Below are 12132 nucleotides of genomic sequence, written 5' to 3' on the forward strand. Positions count from 1 at the left end.
TTATACCGCCAGACCCAGCATATTGCAGATATCCGATCTCAGCATGCGCTCAGTGCGTGGTGGACCAGGTGCGTGCGTCTAGAGCTTCCTTGCAAGATGAAGAGCAAAAATAAAATATTAATAGACCCATTATTGAGTCTTCAGAAGGACATCAAAATCTCACATGATGGGGGTAAAAAAAAAAAATTCATCTGACGCGTTTCAAGCATGCAAAAAAAATTCTTTACCTTGAAAGACCTTATAGACCATCCTGAAAAACACCATACGGACCCGTGTGTTCCTGTCCTCACTCCCAGCCAACTGATAAGGATTTCCTTGGTATTGTACATGTGATAGAGGTATGATCATGACATCAGATGTTGCCACAGTTTCTCTCACTTGTGCAATACTAAGGAACTCCAGAAAACATGATCTTTCAAAAGGAGGATAGTCTTAAAGGGGTTGTTAATTCCTTAAAAATCCACCAATAAGTCTTCAAAATACCAAAACAAATACCAATCTCTCAGTCCTCATGATACATGCACCATTCTCGCACCACTCTCCCACCAGTCTCCATACGTCCATCTGGATAAAAAAAAGGAAGTAGAGCCTGAACTTGTATTTCCTGCTCGGTCAAGACATGCACGTGACCACTGCAGCCAATCATAGTAGATCATGAGTGAGGCCAGGGCTTATATATACAGTATGTAAGCGTAGAAACAAAGAGGTTAATGAAGAAGCCAAGGAAAGATGAGCAGAATGAGATCTTGTGTTTGTGTGATAAGCCGTGGGAGGACTATAATTATTTTCAAAGAACTCTTGCGGGCAAGATACTCAGTTAACTGTTTAGAGAAAGAGCTCAATGAAATATGAAGTGCTAGAAAGAATTACAGTACTTCTACATAATACCAAAACCACAGCAGGTGTGAGAACGACTAGCGCCCCCATGCTGCGCACAGTCAGCAGTCTGCCATACAACAGACTTCTAAATCCTTCTAGATAGAAAACAGTTAAAGCAGCGAATCCGACGGAGCAATTTAATCCCAGGTGACGGGAATTTTCTTTAAAAAGCAAAAGATTGAGTCCCTAACTCCAAGATCACATGTAACTTCTTATAGCTGCGTCATCACAGGCCTTCTGCTGACAACATTACATGGGACTGCCATATACAGATCAGCCTCAGATTGGAATCACTTTTCTTCTTTCACTTTTTTTTTTGTCGCTTATACAAAAGAATGCCATGAACATTTCCAGAATTTGTTTACAAGAATATTAAGTGCATTTCTTCTATTAATTTCATATGTAACAATTTGTTTCTGACATTTACCAAGAAAAGAAAAAAAAAAAAGAAACAGACCACTGACCCCAAAAACTACCAAAACAGCAAAACAGCAACAACAAAAAAAACCTCACGGAAAAATCATTGGGGGGATATATTAACTAAACTTACTGTAGCGTGATTTGCCTTGGCCCAAAACATGTACATGTGCACCACGCTGTGTGTTTTTGACACTTTTTCTAGCTTTATGTAACAAATGTGATAAAATTTAGGGCAATAAGCTTTTTTATTTATTTATTTAAAGCAGATGTGATGAGGAAGTGGCGCTGAGGGGCTTGAACTCTCCACTGCGTTAGATCAGCGTCACCATTTATATGAGCCGCTTTTCTATCAATAGGGGGATACGGAATTAAAGGGAACCTGTCCGCACATTTTTTTTTTACATATAGAAATAGTAGGCTAAAAGTATGGCAGTATATATATTTGTTAAAAAAAAAATGACACTTTTTTTGCAGAGATTCGATGTGGCAGCCATGGAAGATCAAGTGCTGAACTCATATGGAAATCAGGCTGGAAGTGCACTGGGGGAGTGTCAGTGCACTTGGTTAAAGCAGTACAAGTACACTGATCAATCATCCCCCCCCATTACACTGGCAGCCTGATTTGCATATGGCTTCTACACTAGATTTCCAATGACTGGCACACTGGATCCATATTAAAAAAAAATAATTATTTTTATTTTGAGACAACAAGTGCCCATACAGCCATATCACTACTTCCATATGTAAATGTGCGCCAATAGTTTGCTCTTCATAATGCTGTACAGTAGGTCCTGTCAGGTCAAGGCTGCATTCAACAGATCTGTGTTTCATGCCGAGTTCCCGAACCAAATTCAACAGCCCCACTAGCAAATATGAGGTAAGTTCAGGTCAGGAGACCCACGGCCAAGCCGTCCATCAAAGTCCATACTCTTACCATGGCACTCAGATATAAGAGTCCGGCCTAAGTAAATCAGATCTAACACCTGTATCTTCTTCTCTGTGATGAGATCTCCCTCCCACCCGCTGCTCTCACCGGTGACTAACAGCCGCCATGTATCTGCATGTACAGATGGCATCAGTCATTAATGAGGGGTGTGTGAGAGGCGGAGAAAACCCCCCGATCATATGTACAGCGAACTCTATCAGTTCTTTTAATTCTGTCTAAGCCGCACTGTACAATATATATTTTTTGCATTTGGTCTCATACAACAGTACCTGGGCATTTCAGCACTGCCAATACAGGGGTATATAGTTAGTAAGGTTGGAAAGGAAAGAAAAATATCCAGTCTAAGAATCATGCTGTATTGCTAAAGAGAAAGGCAAAAACTATCCAAGTAATACAGTGCCTTGCGAAAGTATTCGGCCCCCTGGAACTTTTCAACCTTTTCCCACATATCATGCTTCAAACATAAAAGATACCAAATGTAAATTTTTGGTGAAGAATCAGCAACAAGTGGGACACAATTGTGAAGCTGAACGAAATTTATTGGTTATTTTAAATTTTTGTGGAAATTCAAAAACTGAAAAGTGGGGGCGTGCAATATTATTCGGCCCCTTTACTTTCAGGGCAGCAAACTCACTCCAGAAGTTCATTGTGGATCTCTGAATGATCCAATGTTGTCCTAAATGACTAATGATGATAAATATAATCCACCTGTGTGTAATCAAGTCTCAGTATAAATGCACTGTTCTGTTTGAAGCACAGAGAGCAGCATGAAGACCAAGGAACACATCAGGCAGGTCCGTGATACTGTTGTGTAGAAGTTAAAGCCGGATTTGGATACAAAATGGTTTGCAAAACTTTAAACATCCCAAGGAGCACTGTGCAAGCGATCATATTGAAATGGAAGGAGTATCATACCACTGGAAATCTACCAAGACCCGGCCGTTCCTCTAAACTTTCATCTCAAACAAGGAGAAGACTGATCAGAGATGCAGCCAAGAGGCCCCTGATCACTCTGGATGAACTGCAGAGATCTACAGCTGAGGTGGGACAGTCTGTCCATAGGACAACAATCAGTCGTACACTGCACAAATCTGGCCTTTATGAAAGAGTGGCAAGAAGAAAGCCATTTCTGAAAGATATCCATAAAAAGTGTTGTTTAAAGTTTGCAACAAGCCACCTGGGAGACACACCAAACATGTGGAAGAAGGTGCTCTGGTCAGAGGAAACCAAAAGCGAACTTTTTGGCAACAATGCCAAACGATATGTTTGGCGTAAAGGCAACACAGCTCATCACCCTGAACACAACATCCCCACTGTCAAACGTGGTGGTGGCAGCATCATAGTTTGGGCCTGCTTTTCTTCAGCAGGGACAGGGAAGATGGTTAAAATTGATGGGAAGATGGATGAGCTAAATACAGGACCACTCTTGAAGAAAACCTGTTGGAGTCTGTAAACGATCTGTGACCGGGACGGAGATTTGTCTTCCAAAAAGACAATGATCCCAAACATAAAGCAAAATCTACAATGGAATGGTTCACAAATAAACGTATTCAGATGTTAGAATGGCCAAGTCAAAGTCCAGACCTGAATCCAATCGAGAATCTGTGGAAAGAGCAGAAAACTGCTGTTCACAAACGATCGCCATCAAGTCTCACTGAGCTCGAGCTGTTTGCCAAGGAAGAATGGGAAAGAATTTCAGTCTCTCGATGTACAAAACTGATAGAGACATTCCCCAAGCGATGTGCAGCTGTAATCACAGCAAAAGGTGGCGCAACAAAGTATTAAGTTAAAGGGGCCGAATAATATTGCACGCCCCAATTTTCAGTTTTTGAATTTCCACAAAAATTTAAAAATAACCAATACATTTCGTTCAACTTCACAATTGTGTCCCACTTGTTGCTGATTCTTCACCAAAAATTTACATTTGGTATCTTTATGTTTGAAGCATGATATCTGGGAAAAGGTTGAAAAGTTCCAGGGAGCCGAATACTTTCGCAAGGCACTGTATATGTTTAGCCATACGAGTCATTTTTAAAATCAGAGAAAGCAGACACATTTCGACCTTTCCAGTATTTATTACCAGATTGCATTAAAGCATAATTAAATACATAAGCCCAACCAAATAGCTGAAAGAATGTACAGGTTTAAAAGGATTGTCTCTGGATCCTATCTATCTGCAGGAGCACACAGCTCCCTTGCTTCCCCCAGGATCCTATCTGCAGGAGCACACAGCTATCCTGCTTCAACCAGGATCCTATCTGCAGGAGCATACAGCTCCCCTGCTTCCCCCAGGATCCTATCTGCAGCAGCACACAGCTCCCCTGCTTCCCCCAGGATCCTATCTGCAGGAGCACACAGCTCCCCTGCTTCCCCCAGGATCCTATCTGCAGGAGCACACAGCTATCCTGCCTCTCTCAAGATCCTATCTGCAGGAGCACACAGCTATCCTGCCTCTCTCAAGATCCTATCTGCAAGAGCACACAGCTATCCTGCCTCTCTCAGGATCCTATCTGAAGAAGCATACAGCAAAGTTTCTTTCTTTTACGAGCACTTTGCAATTTTACCCATTTAATACGATAAAACAGCCCTTTTAAAGGGCATCTGAAAACAGGATATAAGGACAGAGACCCAGATTCCAACGATGGTACCTACATTATGCTGCTCTCTGATTACATAACAAAAACCTGATGACAGATTCCCTTTAAAAGGAATCTGTCATTGATTCAAGCTGTCCAAACTGTAGTCAGAACGAGTCAGAGCCTGGCTGCACGATGTTAGCCACGTAGAACTTTTAAAATGCTCTGGCGTTTGAGACAAAATAAAATGTAAAGATTCGGCGAGGTACCATAGCTGAAGACTAGGCTAGTCTGGCTCTGCCCTCGTGGCCTTCTCCCATAGCCACTGCGGGTGATTGACAGGTCTCTCCTTATGTGTACATGAAATGTGCATGTAGAATGAACAGGTGTGATAATATTGCTCTTCTTGGTGGAGCTTCGTTTATGACCGGACCAGTCCATCAGTCTCCTCCAACTGTAGAACATCTCAGATGCGGAACTTGCTTTTCGACTGGAGGATTCTGATGGACTGGTCCAGTCCCATGATCCTCCATCAGCAGCCATTTTATGGACAGAAGTGCTGGATAGTTCGTGATGAATTTCGCACTAACTAGAGAAAGTGACTGACTGCTTAATGCTACGTTAGACATAAGAGGTTGTCCCCTTTAAGAAAAGTTTTGCCTATTAAGTTCTGTTAATAGTATAAACACACAAAAACAACAACTATGCTTAACTTCCCCTGCCGAGCTCAAACAGCACTGATTCTCCACCGCTGCTCCCAGTGTTAGTTGTCTGCAGCGCTGGTATCACGTCAACACTGCTGCAGCCAATCAGTAAACTAAGCAGCTCTGAGCGGCACATGCCATCTACATCGTCAGAGCTCTTCTATTGTCTAAGGCAGTGCCAATATGATATCAGTGCTGCAGACAATAACAGACACTGGGAGCAGCGGCAGAGACGATCACTGGACCAGGGGAGGGTGAGGAGAGTTTTTTACATTTATTTTACTACTAAAAGCTTATAGTCAAAATGGGAAAATCACTTTAAGACTAATCCTACAGCAATGATTTATCTACTAAAACGTGCTGCTTTACAGTAGATGACCAGTGAGGGGCGCCCAACTCACTCAACTGCATATAGAAAGCGGTACAGAAATCCAACCCCTGCTCTGCGGTCATACACCCACCTGAAATGCTATCACCACAAGGCAAAGATAAGTGTGATCTTGAGAGCAACATCCGTTACGATTACATAACAAAGCATGCGTTACACTGCAGCGATCTCTCCGGGGATTGGGGCTTTATTAAATCAAAACTCATGATGGAAACATTTCACAAAATAGATCATGGTGAGATCTTGTATACATAAACACACAGACATACAAACATTACATATTCATAATGTACAGTGGGGGAAATAAGTATTTGATCCCTGGCTGATATTGTAAGTTTGCCCACTGACAAAGACATGAACTGTCTATAATTTTAAAGGAAGGTTAATTTTAACATTGAGAGATAGAATATCAAAAACGAAATCCAGAAAATCACATTGTATAAATTAAATTTATTTGCATTTTGCAGTGAGAAATAAGTATTTGATCCCCTACCAACCATAAAGAGTTCTGGCTCCTACAGACCAGTTACACGCTCCTAATCAACTCATTACCTACATTAAAGGCAACGGTCTTACATAGTCACCTTTATCAATTACTCCTGACCACAGACTCAGTCAGCCTAACTACTACAACATGGGCAAGACCAAAGAGCTTTATTTATATGCCAGGATCAAGATCATAGACGTGCACAAAGCTGGAATGAGCTACAAAACCGTAAGTAAGACGCGGTTTAAGACGACGACAACTGTTGGCGCTATAGTAAGAAAATGGAAGAAATACAAAATGACTGTCAAATTGTTCTGGGGCCCAATGTAAAACCTCACCTTGTGGGCTAGCCTTAATCATGAGGAAGGTGATAGATCAGCCTAAAACTACAGGGGGCAAACTTGTTAATGATCTCAGGGCAGCTGGGACCACAGTAACCAAGAAAACCATTGCTAACACATTATGAGGTAAAGATTTAAAATCCTGCAGTGCCCGCAAGGTCCCCCTGCTCAAGAAGGCACATGTGCAGGCCCGGCACAAGTTTGCCAATGAACACCTGGTTGATTCTGTGAGTGTTCGGGAGAAGGATTCTGTGGTCAGATGAGACAAAAATTGAGGTCTTAGGCATTAACTCAACTCACCATGTTCGGAGGAAGAGAAATGCTGCCTATGACCCAAAGAACACAGGCCCCACCGTCAAGCATGGAGGTGGAAACATTATATTTTGAGGGTGTTTCTCTGCTAGGGGCACAGGACTACTTCACAGCATTAATGGGAGAATGGATGGAGCCATGTACCATAAAATCCTGAGTGACAACCTCCTTCCCTCTGCCAGAACATTAAAAATGGGTCGTGGCTGGGTCTTCCAGCAAGATAATGATCCAAAACATACAGCCAAGGTGACAAAGGAGTGACTCAAAAAGAAGCACATTAAGGTCATGGAGTGGCCTAGCCAGTCTCCAGACCTTAATCTCGTAGAAAACTTATGGAGGAGGTTGAAGCTCCGAGTTGCCAAGCAACAGCCTCAAAATCTTAATGATTTAGAGATGATCTGCAAAGAGGAGTGGACAAAAATTCCTCCTGACATGTGCACAAACCTCACCATCAACTACAAAAAACAACTGACTGCTGTGCTTGCCAACAAGGGTTTTACCACCAACTATTAAGTCTTGTTTGCCAGAGGGATCAAATACTTATTTCTTACTACAAAATGCAAATATAATTATATAAATTTATACAATGTGTTTTCTGGATTTTATTTTTGATATTCTATCTCTCAATGTTAAAATTAACTTACTCTTAAAATTATAGACTGTTCATGTCTTTGTCAGTGGGTAAACTTACAAAATCAGCAAGGGATCAAATACTTATGTCCCCCACTAACTATTCCAGTTATTCACACATACGTACATAATCACACATATATACATAGACATACACACATTACATGTTCATACTATATATATATATTCCTACTTGATATATATAAATATATATATTAATCAGTTATTTACACGTATATAACCTCACACACAATATAGTACACATAAATGTGCACACATTACATACATGCGCGCAAACACACTACACATACATACACACAAATACATGTACACATAGATAGCTAAATATACTTAGTTTGCGAGTGTTTATTTGTACTCATTTGCTTGTATCTACATGGATCCATACATGAATATATATATATACACACATACACACACACACACACATTAGTGTACGCATAGATGGATCTATATAAATGCATCCCATGCTGTGTACAGGCGATGTCTTGCGGTGCCTCTCTCTACGAGATGTGGATAGGATACAGATAAAGTTCCTGTAGATATTTTTTGGTTGTGCAGTAGGGGCCGTATCAGGACATTCGTGATTTCACAGTCAGGTCAGTAGCGTAAATCGTGAATTAGCAGCCATAGCGGATCCGGCTGTTGTGTCAATTAGGACAATGTTATCTGCGTGCGTCAGCTGGAAGTAGTATGGGAAAACAAACGTTGCCGTCATTCTGAGGAATGGCTGGTCAGAACATCGGGAACATCGCAGTGGAAAACCACGGGAGGACGATAGCGGCAGGTCTTGTATGTGCTCAGACAAATGGAGATCTCCTCCTCCATACACATTATCCAGAAGCATGAGTCCCCTAGATTGGAGGGCATTGCGGACAGAGGCAATCACACAACTTTCCATGCAGTGGCCACCAATAACAATGTAACGGACACAAAAAGACAATCGTGCTAATCAGAGGACTGTGCCGCTAGTGAACGTGGCCCTATAGCGATACAAACACCATATATAGAGTGCTGCAAAACGGAAATACAGTCACTGTTTACCATCCATGGGGGAGGAGGGCACTGAGACGTCGCTCTCCACCAGGAATCAACCTGGAGAGACAGAACTAGAGCACACAGACGTGTATTGTTAGCCATGACAAGGAATACTTCAGTCTCATCAATCCAATTGATGCCATTGACTGAACGAAGATTGATTGGGGGATAAAGGGGCCGGAGGCGAGGTCATCTCTGTATATCCAAAAAGAGCATCCTAAAAATCAGGAGCACAGATTTAGGAAAGGACAAGATAAGGTAAACATATATTCCCAAGACTTTTCGGCCCCCTGGAAAAAACCCTATGCCGAGAAGCATCAGCAGCACATGTGGGGACCCCACTCGTCCTGCTCCTGCAGGGAGGACCCCACTCGTCCTGCTCCTGCAGGGAGGACCCCACTCGTCCTGCTCCTGCAGGGAGGACCCCACTCGTCCTGCTCCTGCAGGGAGGACCCCACTCGTCCTGCTCCTGCAGGGAGGACCCCACTCGTCCTGCTCCTGCAGGGAGGACCCCACTCGTCCTGCTCCTGCAGGGAGGACCCCACTCGTCCTGCTCCTGCAGGGAGGACCCCACTCGTCCTGCTCCTGCAGGGAGGACCCCACTCGTCCTGCTCCTGCAGGGAGGACCCCACTCGTCCTGCTCCTGCAGGGAGGACCCCACTCGTCCTGCTCCTGCAGGGAGGACCCCACTCGTCCTGCTCCTGCAGGGAGGACCCCACTCATCCTGCTCCTGCAGGGAGGACCCCACTCATCCTGCTCCTGCAGGGAGGACCCCACTCACCCTGCTCCTGCAGCCACTCCATTAATTGTGCAGTTTGCAATCCATCCAACCTCTTCACTGCAGCTCCCGCTGATCCAGTCACTTCATCTCCACTGCACACAACAGATCAGTGGGTAAAAACAGAAGAGCTGGAGAGCAGTCCCCCGTCAGTGTATCTGCTGTCTGAGAGAGGAGCCTGGATGTGAGGGATAGGAGGGGAGGGGGTGCTTGGGCCAGAAGCCGGTCAATTACCGGCACAGGGGGCTCTCTTGGGGATGCCTGTAAGAGTGTGCAGGGGCGGAGACCTCAGGGAGGAAGGAAAAGGCTAGTGGAACTGTACATGATGGATATGGGAGCAGCAGGATCTGATTCCACTTAACGATACGGCAGAGATTGGATTATACTGCCTGGTTTTACGCTCTTCAACAAAGCAAAGGCTCCGGCTGACACGGATCCTCTGTCTAGTCAGCTGGCAGCATCCCAAATATCTGCTATCATCAGGCTTCACTCTACAAGGCACCAGTGCTCGGCGCTCTCCTTGGTCCTTACAGGACTGGGATGATGGTCAGCTCCTGGGATTACAGGGAAACCAGCCCACAGCTAACTACCTGTGGAAGAAAAGATCAAGTCCTACTGACTGGGAGACATCGGTCCAGAAACAACCAAAAACAGGACACAAACTGTACTGGCGACATCACAAACCACGGCTACTTATAGGGGGCCATCAATATCACAGGACAGACAAAATGGGGTTAAAAGGGATTCCATCAGCAGGTTTGTGCTATGTAATCTGACGACAACATGAGGTGGGGGCTGAGAAACGGATTTTAGGGCTGTGTCACTTATTAGGTTGTGTGCTGTTTCCATACAATATTTTATCACCAGATTATAACTACAGGACTACAATGCACATGAGACCTGGTTCGGCCACACCCCCTCCTTTGATAAGCAGCTCACTGTCTATAAGCAAAGTACACAGAGCTGTGGTGTGGGCGGGAGCAGCTTTCTGAGCTCGGCTACATCTAAAAACTCAGATTATATCTCAAATGCTGCACAAAGCAAACTAAGTGATTCATCGCTGGAATCTGGGTCTCTTTTCCTACATCATGCTGCTCTCAGTTGAGGTAGCAAAAAACTGATGGCAGATTCCTTTTAAGCAATGAATACACATAATATACTCACACCAGTATCTGTATCCAACGTTATTGTGTTCCACCATTTTTACAGAAATGTCGCTTCGGATTTCTGTTGGCCTCCATTCTGTCTGTCCAGTTAGAAGCTCAACAACTACATATACACTCACTGGCCACTTTATTAGGTACACCTGTCCAACTGTGTGTTAAGACTTAATTTCTAATCAGCCAATCACATGGCGGCAACTCAGTGCATTTAGGCATGTAGACATGGTCAAGACAATCTCCTGCAGTTCAAACCGAGCATCAGTATGGGGAAGAAAGGTGATTTGAGTGCCTTTGAACGTGGCATGATTGTTGGTGCCAGAAGGGCTGGTCTGAGTATTTCAGAAACTGCTGATCTACTGGGATTTTCACGCACAACCATCTCTAGGGTTTACAGAGAATGGTCCGAAAAAGAAAAAAAATCCAGTGAGCGGCAGTTCTGTGGCCGGAAATGCCTTGTTGATGCCAGAGGTCAGAGGAGAATGGGCAGACTGGTTCGAGCTGATAGAAAGGCAACAGTGACTCAAATTGCCACCCGTTACAACCAAGGTAGGCAGAAGAGCATCTCTGAACGCACAGTGCGTCGAACTTTGAGGCAGATGGGCTACAGCAGCAGAAGACCACACTGGGTACCACTCCTCTCAGCTAAGAACAGGAAACTGAGGCTACAATTTGCACAAGCTCATCGAAATTGGACAGTAGAAGATTGGAAAAACCTTGCCTGGTCTGATGAGTCTCGATTTCTGCTGCGACATTCGGATGGTAGGGTCAGAATTTGGCGTAAACAACATGAAAGCATGGATCCATCCTGCCTTGTATCAACGGTTCAGGCTGGTGGTGGTGGTGTCATGGTGTGGGGAATTTTTTCTGGGCACTCTTTGGGCCCCTTGGTACCAATTGAGCATCGTTGCAACGCCACAGCCTACCTGAGTATTGTTGCTGACCATGTCCATCCCTTTATGACCACAATGTACCCAACATCTGATGGCTACTTTCAGCAGGATAATGCGCCATGTCATAAAGCTCGAATCATCTCAGATTGGTTTCTTGAACATGACAATGAGTTTACTGTACTCAAATGGCCTCCTCAGTCACCAGATCTCAATCCAATAGAGCATCTTTGGGATGTGGTGGAACGGGAGATTCGCATCAGGGATGTGCAGCCGACAAATCTGCGCCAACTGTGTGATGCCATCATGTCAATATGGTCCAAAATCTCTGAGGAATGCTTCCAGCACCTTGTTGAATATCTGCCACGAAGAATTGAGGCAGTTCTGAAGGCAAAAGGGGGTCCAACCCCTTACTAGCATGGTGTACCTAATAAAGTGGCTAGTGAGTGTACATCACAAACTGCAGGAGACTTTCCAATATTTATTAGCATCAGATCTTACTCCCTGGATACTTTTTAGCTCGGTTCAGTTTGGGCAAAATTCTGCAGGTCTCACGTAGTCTAAA

General features: G+C 44.0%; 1 protein-coding gene across 4 annotated transcripts in view; it reads right to left on the bottom strand.

Moving 5' to 3' along the window:
* ABR (ABR activator of RhoGEF and GTPase) overlaps positions 1-12132 on the bottom strand; it is a 392053-nt gene that overhangs the window by 250853 nt on the left and 129068 nt on the right. Inside the window, exon 1 of one of the 4 annotated variants that reach the window (XM_073565386.1) lies at positions 9521-9538. The exons of the other annotated variants lie outside the window; for them this stretch is intronic. The gene's annotated coding sequence lies outside the window, so the exon portion shown is untranslated. Of the gene's footprint in view, positions 1-9520; positions 9539-12132 lie in introns of those variants that run through there. 4 annotated transcript variants of the gene reach the window in all.

Source organism: Dendrobates tinctorius, unplaced genomic scaffold (genome assembly GCF_039654945.1).
Source record: "Dendrobates tinctorius isolate UK_male_01 unplaced genomic scaffold, ASM3965494v1 ptg000016l, whole genome shotgun sequence".
NCBI classification, from domain to species: Eukaryota; Metazoa; Chordata; class Amphibia; order Anura; family Dendrobatidae; genus Dendrobates; species Dendrobates tinctorius.